This window comes from Elephas maximus, chromosome 10 (assembly GCF_024166365.1).
Source record: "Elephas maximus indicus isolate mEleMax1 chromosome 10, mEleMax1 primary haplotype, whole genome shotgun sequence".
Lineage (NCBI taxonomy): Eukaryota > Metazoa > Chordata > Mammalia > Proboscidea > Elephantidae > Elephas > Elephas maximus.
Genome location: NC_064828.1, coordinates 91,477,567 through 91,495,299, shown reverse-complemented (window position 1 = coordinate 91,495,299; position 17,733 = coordinate 91,477,567). Strand labels below are relative to the sequence as shown.

Genomic DNA, 17,733 nt, shown 5'->3' with positions numbered 1-17,733 from the left:
TGCTAACTTTGTCCTTCAGCTGACTTCCCAGCACCCTCTAGGCCTGAGTTCCACGTCCACTGCCTTAGTCATGATAGGGTAGATCCGCTAGGTGAATCTTTGTGAAGGGGTGGTAGCTTCCACTCTGTGGGTTAGCTCTCAGGGAAGAAGCGCCCCAAAAGGCAAATATATGTCAGGTGGCAAAATTCTCTCCGAATGTTTCACCAAATGCACACCTTAGCCCAAGGCTTTGCTTTGCACATGTTTGGTTTCTGAGTTGTTTTGCTGTTGCCAAGTCAAGACAAAAGTATATCCATGGCTAGTATAATGGCCCAGAGAAGCTTACGTGCATTGAGTGTGCTGAGCTTGAGCGTTTTAGTCTTCTGATGTACGTGTTAATAAATTCCTTCTTAAGTATGAGTTTAGCCAGCCACATATTGACACCAACACAAATGTCATATAACTTTTTGGATGCTAACTGTAGAACAGTGAACCGAAAAGCAGGGCCATTGGGCGATATATATATAGATAAATAGAATTTTGAAAATTATTATTTGGTGCGCATATGTACCTCTAGACTCTGAGGGAAGGATAGTGTTTTTCCCAATTTTATGCCAAAACTCATTCATGGGACAAAGCCCTCAAGGGCGTCTCTAGCCCAAAACATAGCCCCGAGAGACGTGGGTTGGTAATGTATATTCTCTCCTGCTCCTTCTATTTCCTTATCTTTGGTACCCACTCAATGGGGAATGGCTGTCAGCAATTTCCATCCTCCAACAGCTGGGAGATGGTTTTCTGCAGTTAGCTGCCATTTGTTTCAATTATGCATATTAATCACAGCCTTCATCCTGAAGGTATTCTTTAGGGAAAAAAAAAAAAATATCCAGAGCACTTCTTTTTTAACCAAGCAGTTTCCTCACTCAGAACAGAATTTAGTGGTCGCAAGAGAAAAAGGGAAAATAGTGAGCCATTTGTGTTAAAGTGCGGTGAAAGCACAAAGGGTGGTAGTACAACTTGGGAACAGTGACATTATAACAGCAGTGGAATCTGTAGTGATGTATAGATGCCATTCATTATTTCATTACATAGTCATTCACACATTTATTAAGTTCCTACTCCGTGCATGCTCTGCTGAGAACCTCCAGTCCTGTTTTAAATAAGAACAAAACCAAAAAAAAGTAGCTATGTCAGTGGCATTGTCTCACAACACCCTTGCCCATCTGTACCCTCTTGGGCCTATCATCCCCTCCCCCTCTTTTTTTAATTTAACAAATATTCATAGCAGGCCAGGTCTGAGGCTGGTAGTAAACTATGTACTGAACATTCACTGGTGAACAAAGTAGACATGAACCTTGTCCTCATCATCCTTGCAGTCTGGTGAGGAAAATTGCACTTAAACACAGATGCTGACAGAGAGACATAATTGTGAATTGTGGTCAGTGCTCTGAAGACAAGAAGAGGGTTGTACGAGAGAGAAGACTGAAACAATAGACTGGGGAAGTCCTCTTAGGGGAGCAGAATTTAAACTGAGGTCTACAAATGAGGACAAGTTAACCACAGGGATACTGAGGAAGAGAGATTGGCAAGGGCCGAAAAAAGCCTGATGAGTCTGAAGGGGCAAATGGATCAAGAGTAAGGGGAGAGCAGTATGAGACAAGGTTGCAGAAGTGAACAAGGGCTAGAGCATGTTGGTTTTCGCCAGCCTTGTCAGGGAGTATGGTCTTTATCCTAAGAGAAACGGAAAGCCATGAAACAGTTTTAAGCTTACAGTGACATGATTTGATTTATATTTTAAAAATATCACTTTGGCTGTTATGTAAATAATCAGTTGGAGGGGTGAGGAGTGAAGCAGTGAGACCATTCATAGGCCTCTGTGATTGTCCAGGTGATAGACAATGGTGGCTTGGACTCGGATAGTGACAGTAGAGATGAACATGTAGATGGATTACAGTCTTGATTTGCGGGTAAAATCAACAACTATTTATCTCTCCGAGCCCTTAGTTTTCTTTATATATAATAGAGGAGCTAGTAGTGGGGGCCTGCCTACTCTATAGGATTATGATAAGAAGCCAACGAGACACAAAGGGTATACAAGTGAAAACCTGCTACTACTGTGATAACATTACCACTGCAATTATATGAGCTTCCAGTTGGTTGAAAACCTCAATCCATAAGGGATATACAGTCTAACATAGCCAGGGCAGTGGAAGAAGCATCCATACATTTGTCAAGTTTTTACCTGTCCAAGGTTCTAGCTGACATGGATGCAGGGGTGTCACACAAAGTGGATACAGGGGTGTCACAAAGGTAGATCTAGACCCTGTTCTACCTGGATTCAGGCCATTCCATGACAGAAAACTGGGAACTGAAGGAGGCTTAGTCATGCTTCCAGGCCCCTCGTGTCCCACTAGCTTCTGGGATCCCATCTAGTCTATTACCTCTACAGTGCCCTAAATTGCATCATAAGGGCCCACAAGAGTTCTCTCACTACTTAATTTACTATTAGGGAGTTCCCTGGGCAAAATTGACCCAGAAAACTGCCATCTAGCATGGTCCTTTATTCTTTAAGAATTCCCAGGGACAAAACAGTGCCTCAAGAGATCAACAAACTTAAAGTACAAAATATGTCTTCTGTGGAGAGATACAGTTGTGTGTATATATAGCAAAGCCTTACTTGAAATGAAGAGTCCCTGGAGTGATTAAATCTTTAAGAGCCCAAAGGTTCTAATGTTTGATTTTTTTTTTTTTTTTTTTAGGAAATACTAGTAAAATGTATTGTATGCTTTCCATCTTAGGAGACAGACTATGTTGGACATCATTTGCTTTTAATTAAAAAAAAAAAACTGATGACACAATAGTATTCAGGCTCTGTTGCCTGCCCCCCACCATTACCCCTGATTTCCTTGGATAAATAATCTACCTCCTTCTCGTATTTGTAAAATAACGCTCTTCAGCTAGATCAGTGCTTCACAACATTGTCATAAAAGAACCAGTTCTGTTTTGTTTTATTTTTGATTTCTAATCTGTCCAGGTCAATACATGCTCTTGCTGTGCAGAACTAGCACATACCTCATTTCATAGCTGACTCACCATGTGAGTTTGACAACACCTTAACTGGCCAACACCTTGTTGAATGAAATCAGTCCACTTGCCTCTCAATTGTATATCCTCACATGTCAAATTGCTAGGAAGTATGTAAATGCTAACTCTTAATTCCTGTATCCACATCCTCATAAACCAGCAGGAAACAGTTCTTGGACTACACTGAACTTCAAGAAACATGTTGAGTAGCCCTGAGCTCAATGATCCCCAAGATGCTTCCAACCCAAAGAGTCTGGGATTTGATGATATACATAAACATCAGTTATTTCACTGGTACTATATAATAAGTTTTTAGTAGTTTTTTTTATATAATAGAACTCCATCAGTGGTATTTCAGTTTGTTGTACTGTAGTGGCTTGCATGTTGCTGTGATGCTGGAAACTAAGCCATCGTTCCTTCAAGTACCAGCAGGGTCACCCATGGCAGACAAGTTTCCACTTAGCTTCCAGAGTAAGACAGACTAGGAAGAAAGGCCTGGTGATCTACTTCTGAAAATTAGCCAATGAAAACCCTATGGATCACAACAGAATATTGTCCAATATAATGCTGGAAGATAAGCCCCCCTAAATTGGAAAAGGCATTCAAAATACACATTGGTCACAACAATGGACTTGAAACACATCAGTGACCATGAAGATGGCACAGGACTGGGCACCATTTTGTTCTTTTGTACATGGTTACCACAGTTCTGAGCCAACTTGACAGCAACCAACGACAACATCATAATAGAGCTACTAAGGAATGTTGCTCCCTGGAAGTTCTTTCCTTGAGTTCTCCATGATTTCTGGGTGTGTTTTCCTGTTTTAAGGTTATGCTCAGTTCTCTTGAGTTTCATGAGGCCATTGCTTGTACCCTAAAAGATTCTGGTGTCCTGACCTGTTCTACTTGGATTTCCTTTTGTGGACTCCCACTCCTGTCTCTGCTACTGTCCTTACTGCTCACAGTGGGTTTGACCACTTCCAACATTCACCACCAATTCTTTTTGCTGCCTATCCCAGTTCTTCGCCATCCTCCCCGGTGTTAAAATTAAGTCCTAAGTCCTCTGCCTAACCTCATTCTTCTCCAAAGGAAGAAAGTTCATGGACTATGAAACAGTTTTTGTCTCTGGTTTAAAGGCTGTGCCACCTTATTTCTGGCTAACTTTTGGATTCACAGTTGCCTTGGGTGTTCTGAAATGCTAACAGCCAGATAAGGAACTTATTATCCTTATATTTCCTTGAATAATAAACAAAAATCAGATAGCCAGATAATTTCTGAACAGTCATCTTAATTTTACAATGTAATTTTAAAATTATTAGAATGATGAAACATTTTAAGATATTTCTCAATTCACAGAGCACTCTTCTCATGAACCAACCACTTGTGCTTTTTAAGAATAAAATGTAACTGCTAAACCAGTGTGGATACTGAATAAATATTAGTTTTCCATCTTTGTAGTATTTCACCCTTTGATTTGGATGCAGGATGGCAGCAAATCCAATTAAGAACACACAGGGGTAAAGCAATCAAGCAAATTAAAGGGGGCAAAGGGGCAGGATTAGCAAATGGGTTGGATTAGCAAAGCCAGCCTTCAGCCATGGAGTTCCTTTCCATTCAGGAAGGATTTGAATTGATAGACTGCCAAAGTGGAATAATCTTGAAGTTTCCTGTCCATTCTAACATTCCATGATTGCATGATGTGACACTAAGGTTCATTTTGCTCTGGGGAACCTTCCACAGGAAATAACTACACAGGGACTAAAAGCAAGCAACAGTGACCAGGGACTGCCTGTAATTTCAGCAACCTGTTTTCCCTAGTCTCCTCACCACCAGGAGAGCATATTGCCAGAGGCTTACTTGAGTTTTCACAGCTAAAAATGGGTATGCCTGCCAGAGAGGGAAACCTGCAGGAGGAGTTTCGCTGTGCAGGAATTTTAAAAAGGCAGCATTACAGACAGAACCACCAGCCATCTGTTAGTTTGTTGTACTGTGGTGGCTTGAGCGTTGCTGTAATGCTGGAAGTTATGCCACCAGTATATCAATTACCAGCAGGGTCCCCCATGGTGGACAGGTTTCAGGGGAGCTTCCAGACAAAGACAGACTAAGAAGAAAGGCTTGGTGACCTACTCCTGAAAGTTAGCAAAGAAAACCTTATGAGTCCCAACAGAACATCATTAACTGACTCGCTTGCTTTGGACATGTCATCAGGAGGGATCAATCGCTGGAAGAGGATATCACGTTTGGTGAAGCAGAGGGCCACTGAGCTCGAGGGAAACCCTCAGTGAGATGCACTGCCACAATAGCTGCAACAAGGGTTTCAAACATTTTGGCAATTATGAGAATGACACAGGGCCAGGCAAGGTTTCTCTTCTGTTCTACATAATGTCACCATGAGTCAGAGTTGACTCGATGGAACCTATCTGTCAACAGATGAGGAATAATACAGAATAGTGATTCTTGTTTGAGTCACAGACAAGTTAAAAAATCCAAGACCTCAAGAGGGTGGGTAATTTTTTCCAAAGTTACAGAGCTGGCAAGTGGAAGAGCCAAATTCCCAGTCAGGATGCTCAAAGCCTACAGGTTGAACCACTATACAATACTATCTTGTCTGTATAAAATTCCACACACATTCTTAAGAGGTTCAGAGATCCTAAGTTAAAAACTCCTGCTATAAAATTAAAAAATAAAATTGGCTTCTTTCCAGCCCAAGTGATTCTTTCTTATGATTAAAAAACTATACTGCAGCTTATATAGATTTCTGCATATATTTTTTCTTATTTATTTTTTCATCAGCCATGACCAGAAATGAAAACATAATTGAAATATCTATACTCCCATTTATACACCTCCCAAGACCTAAGAAACTGGGAAACTCAATCCCACATCTCTCCAGACTGTGGAAAGTCCACTAAATAATATTTCAAGTGAAGATGGGAGTACTATGGAGATCCAGCCAAGAAGACACAAGAAAGGAAGCTTAAAACACGCAGGAGCCAACATAATAAGGGGCATTTATACAAAGCCAACAGCCAACATCACCCTAAATGGAGAGAGTCTGAAAGCATTCCCCTTGAGATCAGGAACCAGACAAGGATGCCCTGGATCACCACTTTTATTCAACACTGGGCTGGAGGTCCTAGCCAGAGCAATTAGGCTAGATAAAGAAATAAAGGGCACCCAGATTGGTAAGGAAGAAGTAAAAGTATCTCTATTTGCAGATGATATGATCTTATACACAGAAAACCCTAAAGAATCCTCAAGAAAACTACTGAAACTAATAGAAGAGTTCAGCAGAGTATCAGGATACAAGATAAACAGTGGGATTCCTCTATACCAACAAAAAGAACATCGCGAAGGAAATCACCAAATTAATACCATTTACAATAGCCCCCAAGAAGATAAAATACTTAGGAACAAATCTTACCAGAGATGTAAAAGACCTACACACAGAAAGCTACAAGACACTACTACAAGAAACCAAAAAAGACCTACGTAAGTGGAAAAACATAGCTTGCTCATGGATAGGAGCATTAACATTGTAAAAATGTCTATTCTACCAAAAGTGATGTATACATACAATGCAATTCCAATCCAAATTCTAAAGACACTTTTTAATGAGGTAGAGAAACAAATCACCAACTTCGTATGGAAGGAAAAGAGGCCCCACATAAGTAAAGCATTACTGAAAAAGAAGAACAAAATGGGAGGCCTCACGCTACCTGATTTTAGAACCTATTATACCACCACATAGTCAAAACAGCCTGGTACTGGTACAACACCAGATACAAAGACCAATGGAACAGAATTGAGAATCCAGACATAAATCTATCACATATGAGCAGCTGATATTTGACAAAGGCCCAAAGTTAGTTGAATGGGGAAAAGACAGTCTTTTCTAACAAATGGTGCTGGCATAACTGGATATCCATCGCAAAAAAAAATGAAATAAGACCCACACCTCACACCATGCACAAAAACTAACTCAAAATAGATCAAAGACCTAAATATAAAATCTAAAACAATAAAGATCATGGAAGAAAAAATAGGGACAATGCTAGGAGTCCTAATACATGGCATAAACAGTATACAAAACATTACTAACAATGCAGAAGAGAAACTAGATAACTAAAAATCCTAAAAATCAAACACCTATGCTCATCCAAAGACTTCACCAAAAGAATAAAAAGATTACCTCCTGACTGGGAAAAAGTTTTTAGCTAGGACATTTCCAATCAGCGTCTGATCTCTAAAATCTACACAATACTGCAAAAACTCAGCCACAAAAAGACAAATAACCCAATTAAAAAATGGGCAAAGGAAATGAACAGACACTTCACTAAAGAAGACATCCAGGTGGCTAACAGATAACATGAGGAAATGCTCACGATCGTTAGCCATTAGAGAAATGCAAATCAAAACTACAATGAGATTCCATCTTGCTGGCATTAATCCAAAAAAACCGAAATAATGAATGTTGGAGAGGTTGTGGAGAGACTGGAACACTTATACACTGTTGGTGGGAATGCAGAATGGTACAACCACTTTGGAAACAGATTTGGTGCGTCCTTAAAAAACTAGAAATAGAACTACCATACAATCCAGCAATCCTACTCCTTGGAATATATCCTAGAGAAATAAGGGCCTTTACATAAACAGATACATGCATACCCATTTTCACTGCAGCACTGTTTACAATAGCAAAAAGATGGAAGCAACCAAGGTACCCATCAACAGATGAATGAATAAATAAATTATGGTATACTCACACAATGCAATATTACACATCGATAAAGAACAATGATGAATCTGTGAAACATTTCATAACATGGAGGAACCTGGAAGGCATTATGCTGAGTGAAATGAGACAGCTGCAAAAGGACACTATTATAAGAACTCGAGAAATAGTTTAAACAGAGAAAAGGATATTCTTTGATGGTTATAAGAAGGGCGAGGGGGCGGGAGGGAGAGGGGCTTTCACTAATTAGATAGTAGACAAGAACTGTTTTAGGTGAAGGCAAAGACAATATACAATACAGGAGAGGTCAGCACAATTGGACTAAACCAAAAGAAAAGAAGTTTCCTGAATAAACTTGAATGCTGGGAAGGCCAGGGTGGCTGGTGTGGGGGTTTGGGGACAATGGTTCCAGGGTTCCAATCTAAGTCAATTGGCATAATAAAATCTATAAAGAAAACATTCTGCATCCCACTTTGGAGAGTGGCGTCTGGGGTCTTAAATGCTAGCAAGCAGCCAACTAAGATGCACCAGTGGGTCTCAACCCATCTGGATCAAAGGAGAGTGAAGAACACCAAGGACACAAAGTAATTAGGAGCCCAGGAGACAAAACGGGCCACATAAACTAGAGACTACATCAGCCTGAGACCAGAACTAGATGGTGCCCAGCTACAATCGATGACTACCCCAACAGGGAACACAACAAAGAACCCCTGAGGGAGCAGGAGAGCAATGGGATGCAGACCCCAAATTCTCATAAAAAGACCAGACTTAATGGTCTGACTGAGACTAGAATAACCCCAGAGGTCATGGTCCCCAGACCTTCTGTGAGCCCAAGACAGGAACCATTCCTAAAGCTAACTCTTCAGACAGGGATTGGACTGGACTATGGGATAGTCAATGATACTGGTGAAGAATGAGCTTCTTAGATCAAGTAGACACATGAGACTATGTTGGCATTTCCCGTCTGAAAGGGAGATGAGAGGGTAGAGAGGGTCAGAAGCTGGCCAAATGGATACGAAAAGAGAGAGTGGAGGGAAGGAGTGTGCTGTCTCATTGGGGGACAGCAATTAGGAGTATATAGCATGGTGTTTATAAATTTTTGTATGAGAGTCCAACTTGATTTGTAAATTTTCACTTAAGGCACAATAAAAATTAAAACAAAAAACACGCAGGAGATTACAGAAGGGCTCTTCCGACCCCATGGCCACCAATAATACCCCCCTGCAGCCTCCCTCTTTTGGCTAAAGGGTAAGCTGTCATTCATCAAAATGCCCCTACTTTCAAGTCAAAAAGTGCACCACGTCCCTTCTGCTTGCCAAGACTACATGATGATACAATGGAAGATAATGAGCAGATAAATGTACTAGGTTTAAAAAACAAAAAATGAAAATAACCCAATCTTATTAATAACCCAAGGCCAGTTGGCTAGAAGAATCTATAAGAGGCTGTCATAAGTAAAGATCTAAAGACCTTCTGAAGTCCCTAAACCTGTGAAGACTTGTTTTGGGGCTGAAGATTACTCCATAAGAAGCAGGACCCTGATAAAATGAGTCAGAATTGGTGGATCCTAAGTTTCCATGTAGCAGAGGGGGAAGAGTTCTGTTCAGGGATCAGAAAATCTAGATTGGAATGAAGGTTCTGACACTTCCTTATATGACCTTGGGCAACTTATTCAACTTCTATGAGTCTGTTTTAAAATCTATAAAATAAATATTTTTATGTACCAACCATTAATGACAAAGATGAAGAAACTGAAGATTTTTACCAACTTCTGCAGTCTCAAATTGATCAAACACGCAATCAAGATGCATTGATAATTACTGGCGACTGGATTGCAAAACTTGGAAACAAAGAAGGATCAGTAGTTGGAAAATATGGCCTTGGTGATAGAAAGGACAGGGGAGATTCCATGATAGCATTTTGCAGGGCCAAGGACTTATTCATTGTAAAAAATCTTTTTTCAACAACCTAAACAGCAAGTATACATGTGGACCTTGCTAGATGGAACACACAGGAATCAAATCAACAACATCTGTGGAAAAAGACGATGGAAAAATTCAATAGCAACAGTCAGAATAAGGCAGGGGCTGAATGCAGAACAGACCATCAAGTGCTCATCTGCAAGTTCAAGTTGAAACTGAAGAAAATTTTTAAAAGTCTATGAGAGCCAAAGTACAACATTGAGTATATCACACCTCAATTTTGAGACCATCTCAAGAGTAGATTTGACACACTGAACACTAATGGCCAAAGAACAGACAAGTTGTGGGATGACATCATACATGAAGAAAGCAAAAGATCATTAAAAAGCCAGAAACGAAAAGAAAAAAAAAAAAAAATGGATGTCAGAAGAGATCCTGAAACTTGTTCTTGAATGTAGAGTAGCTAAAACAAAAGGAAGAAATGATGAAGGAAAAGAGCTCAACAGAAGATTTCAAAGGGCAGTTCAAGCAGACAAAGTAATTATAATGAGATGTACAAAGACCTGGAGTTAGAAAACCAAAAGGGAAGAACACACTTGGCATCTCTCAAGCTGAAAGAACTGAAGAAAAAATTCAAACCCTGAGTTGCAATAGTGAAGGATTCTATAGGCAAAATACTGAATGACATAGGAAGCATCAAAAGAAAATGGAAGGAAAACACAGAGTCACTGTACCAAAAAGAAATGGTCAACATTCAACCATTTTAGGAGGTAGCATATGATCAAGAACCAATGGTGCTGTATGAAGAAGTCCAAGCTGTACTGAAGGCAGTGGTGAAAAACAAGGCTCCAGCAACTGATGGAATACCAATTAAGATGTTCCAACAAATGGATGCAACGCTGGAAGCTCTCACTTTTCTATGCCAAGAAATTTGGAAGACAGCTACCTGGCCAACTAAATGGAAGAGATACATATTCGTGCCCATTCCAAAGAAAGGTAATCCAACAGAATACGGAAATCATCAAACAACATCATTAATATCACATGCAAAAACAATTACGCTGAAGTTAATTCAAAAATGGTTGCAGCAGTACATCGACAGGGAACTTCCAGAAATTCAAGCCAGATTCAGAAGACGACATGAAATGAGGGATGTCATTGCTGGCTGATGTCAGATAGATCTTGGCTGAAAGCAGATTACACTAGAAAGATGTTTTATTGGCTATGCAAAGGCATTCAACTGTATGGATCATAACAAATCATGGAACATTGCAAGGAATGGGAAATCCAGAACACTAAATTGTGCCCATGCAGAACCTGTACATAGACCAAAAGGCCATAGTTCGAACAGAACATGGGGATACTGCATGGTTTAAAATCATGAAAGGTGTGTGTCAGGGTCATATCCTTTCACCATACTTAATCTGTATGCTAAACAAATATTCTGAAAAGCTGGACCATATGAAGAAAAACATGGCATAAGGATTGGAGGAAGACTCATTAACAGCCTGCAATATGCAGGTGACACAACCTTGCTTGCTGAAAGTGAAGAGGACTTGAAGCACTAACTGATGAAGGATGAAAACTATAGCCTTCAGTATTCATTACACCTTAAAATAAAACGAAAATCCTTACAAATAATCAACATCATAATAAATGGAGAAAATACTGAAGTTGTCAAGGATTTCATTTTACTTGGTTCTACAATCAATGCCCATGGAAGCAGCAGTCAAGAAATCAAACGATGTACTGCATTAGGCAAGTCTACCACAAAAGACTTCCTTAAATGTTGAAAAGCAAAGATGTTACTTTGAGGACTAAGGTGTGCTTGACCCAAGGCATGATATTTTCAATTATCTCATATGCATGCAAAAGCTGGACAATGAATAAGAAAGACCAAATAAGAATTGATGTCTTTGAATTATGGTGTTGACAATGAATATTAAATATTCCACGGACTGTCAGAAGAACGAACAAATCTGCCTCGGAAGAAGTACAGCCAGAATTCTTCTTAGAAGCGAGGATGACGAAACTTCACCTCACATACTTTGGACATGTTATCAGGACGAACCAGTCCCTGGAGAAGGACATCACCCTTGGTAGAGTAGAGGGTCAGTGAAAAAGAGGAAGACCCTCAATGAGATGGATTGACACAGTGGCTGCAACAATGAGCTGCAAGGATTGTAAGGATGGCGCAGGACCAGGCAGGGTCTCGTTCTGTTGTACATAGGGTTGCTATGAGTCGGAACTAACTCAATGGCAGCTAATAAAAACAACAACAAAATAAATATCCGCATCCAGGTCCTATGTATCTCACAGAGTTGTCTCACCACTCAAATGAAAAAAGAAAATGTGTTTGAAAGTACTTTGTAACTAGTAAGTCATTATGCAAATAACTGTTATTATTAGATATGCATGCTTTCATATACACCCATATGTGATCCAGAGAGGGAAAAATGGAAAGAGGACGCAAAAAGAGAAGCTATAGAAGAGAGGAATGGGAAAGAAATGAGGAGAGAGAAAGAGACAATGTCATGGGAAGGAAGGAATACAGAGAAAGGAAGGGAAATAGAGAGAAATTGGTGCTGGTACAGTAACAAATAAATCCCCCCAGCATGACAGCCTTCTGCTGAAGCATTTCATTTTCCCACAACATAATGGTGTGTTATTGCCCATTATCTGTTCTGTCAATGCCAGAGTCGATATTAAATGAGGGGCAGCTGCATTTAGCTGCCATTTTTCAGCTGTCTCCACGTTGCCATGGAGACCCGGGTTGTTTCTTGGTGAACCTGCCAGGAAGAGGAGAGGGAGTCAGGTGGAGGGGGAGCAAATGCTGTGAGGGCTTGGGGTGTCAGGGTGGGAGTGAGAAGAAGGCCAGAGGGCAGGGGCAGGGGAATGTGACAGAGGAAAGGACAGCCTGGAGCTGGTCATGCTCTGCCTGCGCCTGATAAATCAGCCATTTTGAAAACACAATCTATATTCCAGTGGCCCTGCGCAGCAGATTCTCCTTTCAACTTGAATTCTATAGGAGCTTAGTGGATTTGGGCATCTGCAATAATCAGGGATTTCTTCCTTCTACTCCATCCATCTCTTCCCATTCCCCTGTGGCTTCACTCCTACCCTAGTGCCAACCTTAGGGAATGGTTCTGGGTCCCTGAATGTCCATTCTTCTGGTAGAACAATTGGCCTGCCCAACCCACACATTTTTTTTTCCTAGAAATTATTTTTTTCCCACAGCATCATAAATTTAATTTACGTCTAGCTTTAGAAACTATTTAGTGTCTCCATGTCACAGATTTAATACCAAACAGAGCCAGCTGGGTTACATTTAAGAGAAATGGGCCCCACATGAGTGACTACACAGATACACCTCCCCCCCCAATAGTGACAGGCCTCAAAGGCAGTAATGAGTTGATTCCTCACCCAAAAGGGGCAGCTTCCCTGGTGTCCTTGGAAGAATAGCTGCCCAGTTGTCCAGATCTTCTGATTTTTTCAACAGAATCCAGAAATCTCTATTGTCAGTTGAAATCCCCAATTTGTAAGTGACATGCAATCTATGTCTGCACGCCAGTTACATGGGCTGACAGTCTGCAATCGGATTTAGTTCAACATCAATGGACTAAACTTGACTAATTTCTTGCAACATTAGTTTCTTCCTTTTCCTCCTAATGCATCCAACCTCCATCTCCTCTATACCTTCCCAAGTACGGTTCTCCATCCCATGATCCAATTGCTCTCTCTCTTTCTCTGTCAGCCTGGTATGTAGTGGAAGGTAAAGAGGACTATGAATTCACTTTTTCAGGGCTGCCTAGTTTCATGGGAACCATGCACAAGTTTGTTTTTCGGATAAATGTTTTCCAAGAGCTCTGAAAATTGTGTGCCAGCTTTCAGAAGGAGAACACAGGTTGGTTTCCTGTCAGTCCAAACCTCATTAACACTTGTGCCATCCCTTTTCCACTACAATCATCCAATTTCTGACTTTTAATGCCCAATTATAAAAACAGTGAGTGGCCATTTATTTAGTGAACCCTTTTCTAGGTGCCAAACATGTCAACACTTTAGTGTAGAATATATACTTTTTGACTGAATTTTCACAATGACTCTTTGAGTCATATACTATTACTACCCCCATTCAAAAGATAAGAAAACTGAGGCTCAACGATATTAACATGCCAAAGGTCATGCAATTAGTAAGAGGCCAAGCCAAGAATCAAACCCTGGTGTGCCAGACCCCAAAGCTCAAGTGCTTAACCACTAAGTTAATATCATCGATGGCCCTACAAAAACAGGGATGTCCCAGGGCCTTCTTTTTTGATCCCAAACTTCAAAGGAGTGTGACTGCCTTTCTCAGAGTCTGGCTTACTGCATCATCCTCATAAACGATAAATTTAATTAATAACATATTTCCTTAGAATCCTTAGTATATTTTCACATGTGCCAGCTCACACCTTCTCATTGAGATTATCTCCTGAATGTCTCTCTACTTCTTTCCTTGTCCTTAACCAACTCCTCTTCCAAACTACATTCAAAGTAATCTTTCCACATGTAATTATGATCATGACATTTTCCTCCCTGACTCAAAGTCCCCATCCATCACTTTCAGGATGAATCTCCACTCCTAATGGTGGTGCTCAAAGCCCTTCATGATCTGGATTCTTTTGTGATTTTGCCCAGTCAGTCCCCTGCAGTCTCATACCCATTCGCTTCCCCCAGAGTATGCTTAGTGCCTGCACTACTGATGCACCCATAGTTTTCCAAATATTACAAATAGCTACTTGCCTCCATATGCCAATCACTGTTCCTGGAACGTCCTCTCCCTTATGCCCTACTCACCCTTCTCAACACAACTCCAGCCCCATCTCCTCCAGACAGCCTTTGTGATTCCCATGTCTAAGTCATGTCACTCATCTGGGTGTCTTATTCCCCTGGGTACGTCTATGGTAGTGATGATTATACTATGGTGTGACCTACTTTGAGGGGAGAGACTCTGGACCACTTGGTTCTGTATCCTGGCACTTTGTAGGTTGTCATTAAATGATTATTTAATGAATGACCCATCTCAGTGGACAAAGAAATAAGGCTATTCCTAAATCTGTACAGACATCACACCCTGAATTAAATACAACTAATCAAGTAACAAAGAGTTCAATAAGAAGAGTTTCATACATTATGTACAAGGATTCCTAAACGGTACTCTCCTGTTGATCACCATGCTTCAGCTAATGAATATTTATCATGATACATACATACATAAACACACACATACATAAATGAGAGAATCTATTTTACAACAGTGGAGAGCTGCTTTAATACACAGTGACATCTAGGATATACTGTTTCCACAGAGTGGCTCTGGGTAACAACAATGGTAGCACGCCTGTCTTTTGAAGAAGGTGCATTCTACGTTTGGGTGTCCAGAACACAATGGATGGGAAGTTGCAACATTTAAGACTCACATTAAGGACTCCAATATAACCTCTGAAATGTCAGTGGACAGCAAGGGACTCCTAGCCCAAAAGAACTCAAAATAGAACTCCTACCATCACCAACATCTTCACAGTTCAACTTCTGTTTCATGTCTCTGGCTCTCTTTATGTCTCAACATTTTGCTCTTTTCAAAGGGCCATTTCTCTCCTGTCTCCATTTCTCATTCCAAAGGCTTAGAAACAGACTCTTCCCACATCACTTATACACAAACCAACTCGCCAAGTTTCCCCTAATGGTCATGCCTCCCTTGCTTCATGGTGCCCGGAAGAACACTTGAGAACCTTTGCCAGTCGGCTCTTCTTACTCTAGCATTTTAAATTCCTAGGCCAAAAATGTCACCTAGTGGCAGAGGAGCTCTGCAAATATTTGAGGGAGAATAGCAAAATATCTTGTCCAGCTCTTCTATTACTTAATAGACTGGAACAATCCAGTCTCACTCATAATAAACTGCATAGGAATAAATCTTATTTGAAACAAAGCACACAGCTCTCTACACATTTATACACTCATCCTCACCAGGCACGTAGCAGGTACACAGTAAAAGAACTCAGCTAAAGAAGGGAGATGGGAATTTTCAGACACCACAGAGCTGGACCAATGATAATGAAGAGGGCTAAGCAGAAGGAGGCAAGATCACTGACTCAGGACAGTGAGCCAGAGCCCAGGTTTGCCTAAAGTTCTTAGACCTTGGTCCCTTGGAATTAATAGAGGAGACAGCTTAAAGGAGGCAGGCTGGAGAGGATGGGGTGTTTCCCATTGATGTCTAGCAGGCAAGGAATCCCGTATTTCAGAGCTCATCACTAAGCCCTCAAAGCACTTATCTTCTTGTAATAAAATTATGCCACTGGAATGAATGTGTTGCATGAATAGAGACATCGTTGGGTATTCCATGGTGTAGGGAAAGCAATGCTCTCTCAAGGTCAAGGTGGGGTTTTCTCTCCACATCTCTAACCTTTCTAAGCCTTCTCATAAAAGCTCATAACAGCTTAGGATCCAACAGACAATGGGGCTGTGTCTATAAAAATTCTAGGCACGCCAACCAGAGTCTCAGGGAATTCATCCTAGAAGGATGGGGGCAGGGAGGCAGGAAAATTATGAAGACAGCCTAAAATAATGGAAGGGTAAGGAATGCTTCTCCAGGAGATATGGAGCCATGATTCCTGTTTGAATACTTGAGGACACATATTACTTGAAGACATTTTACTGTTTTATTCTCCAATAAAGTCGTAATAAGTTTGCTTCTAAGGCGTATTTTGCTTTTGCAACAGAAATTGGTGTCTGTCAACACAAAGTAAGGCGCTAAACAAAAAATTCCCCTCAGAGTTGACTCCTTTTCTTTCTTTAAAAAGGAAGACTTACTTCATACAGGATTGGGGCATAAACTGGTAGTATACTTAGTAGTACTAGCAGTACTAGGAGTGCATTTTATTTTGAAGAATATTTATTGAACACTTAGGACACTGTGTTAGGCTCCAGAAATATAAATTTGCATTAAAAAATGGCCCTAGCCTTAAGTTCACAGCAAAGTGAGAGATGATAAATGATAGTTGAAATATAATGCTCTCCAAGAGAGAATTCCTGAGTGGCACAAACCTTAAGTGCCTAAAACTACTAACTAAAAGGTTGGTGGTTTGAACCCACCCAGAAATGCCTCAGAAAAAAGTCCTGGCAATGTGCTTCCAAGAGGTCACAGCCTTGAAAACCAGATGAAGCAGTTCTACTCTGCACACATGACGTCCCCAAGAGTTGAAATCAACTTGACCTCAATTGCTTTGGGTGTGTGCGTGTGTGAGAGAGTGTATGTGAGTGTGAGTATGTGTGTGTTGGTGTTTCCAGAGTACAGACAAATCAGAAAAAGTTAGCAAGACTAAGGAAGAGGTCAAAGATAGGCAGGGAAGGTTTTCTGGGCAGTGAAACAGCTGAGCTAGGTCTATATGAATAAATAGGAGTTCACTAAAGGAAACAGTAGAGGAGGGTTTCTAGGCAAGGGAAATGGCATGATCAAGGAAAATATAAATTGCTGTTTCCTAACTAAATATGTCAGACTAGGGTATAGCCTTGTCATTTGACTGTGAAGGAATCACAGGCAAGAAATAATTCAAGAGATATGTGTTGAGAGCCGTAGCTTGTATTTATAGCACAAATCTATTTTTTAGATGTTAATGTATAAAGCGCTAGAAAAATGTGGTTATTGCCATAAGGGGAAAACACATCCCTTTGATTTTTCTAGTTTAAAGAAATTCATCTTTTTCTTCTAGTCTTAGGCTCATGCCGCTTTTCCTACTTGATCTTTTCTCTCTCCTTTTCATTCTCCTCCTCCTTACATTTTCTCGCTGCTTAAAATAGCCATCATCTATCTTTCTTTCCACAGGTGTCCTTCCACTGATCCTAAGGGACTAAAAACATGTAGACACACACATTGACACACACTTACAGTCACATGAAGACTTCATATGTTGAACTATGTGACTATTTTATTATTTTGAAAACCCCGGTCACAGCACCCTTCATTTGAAAAGCAGTTCCAAT

At 40.5% G+C, this 17,733-nt stretch overlaps 1 protein-coding gene across 1 annotated transcript in view; it reads right to left on the bottom strand.

Moving 5' to 3' along the window:
• Positions 1-17,733, bottom strand: part of NRXN3 (neurexin 3) — a 1,867,393-nt gene that overhangs the window by 1,367,167 nt on the left and 482,493 nt on the right.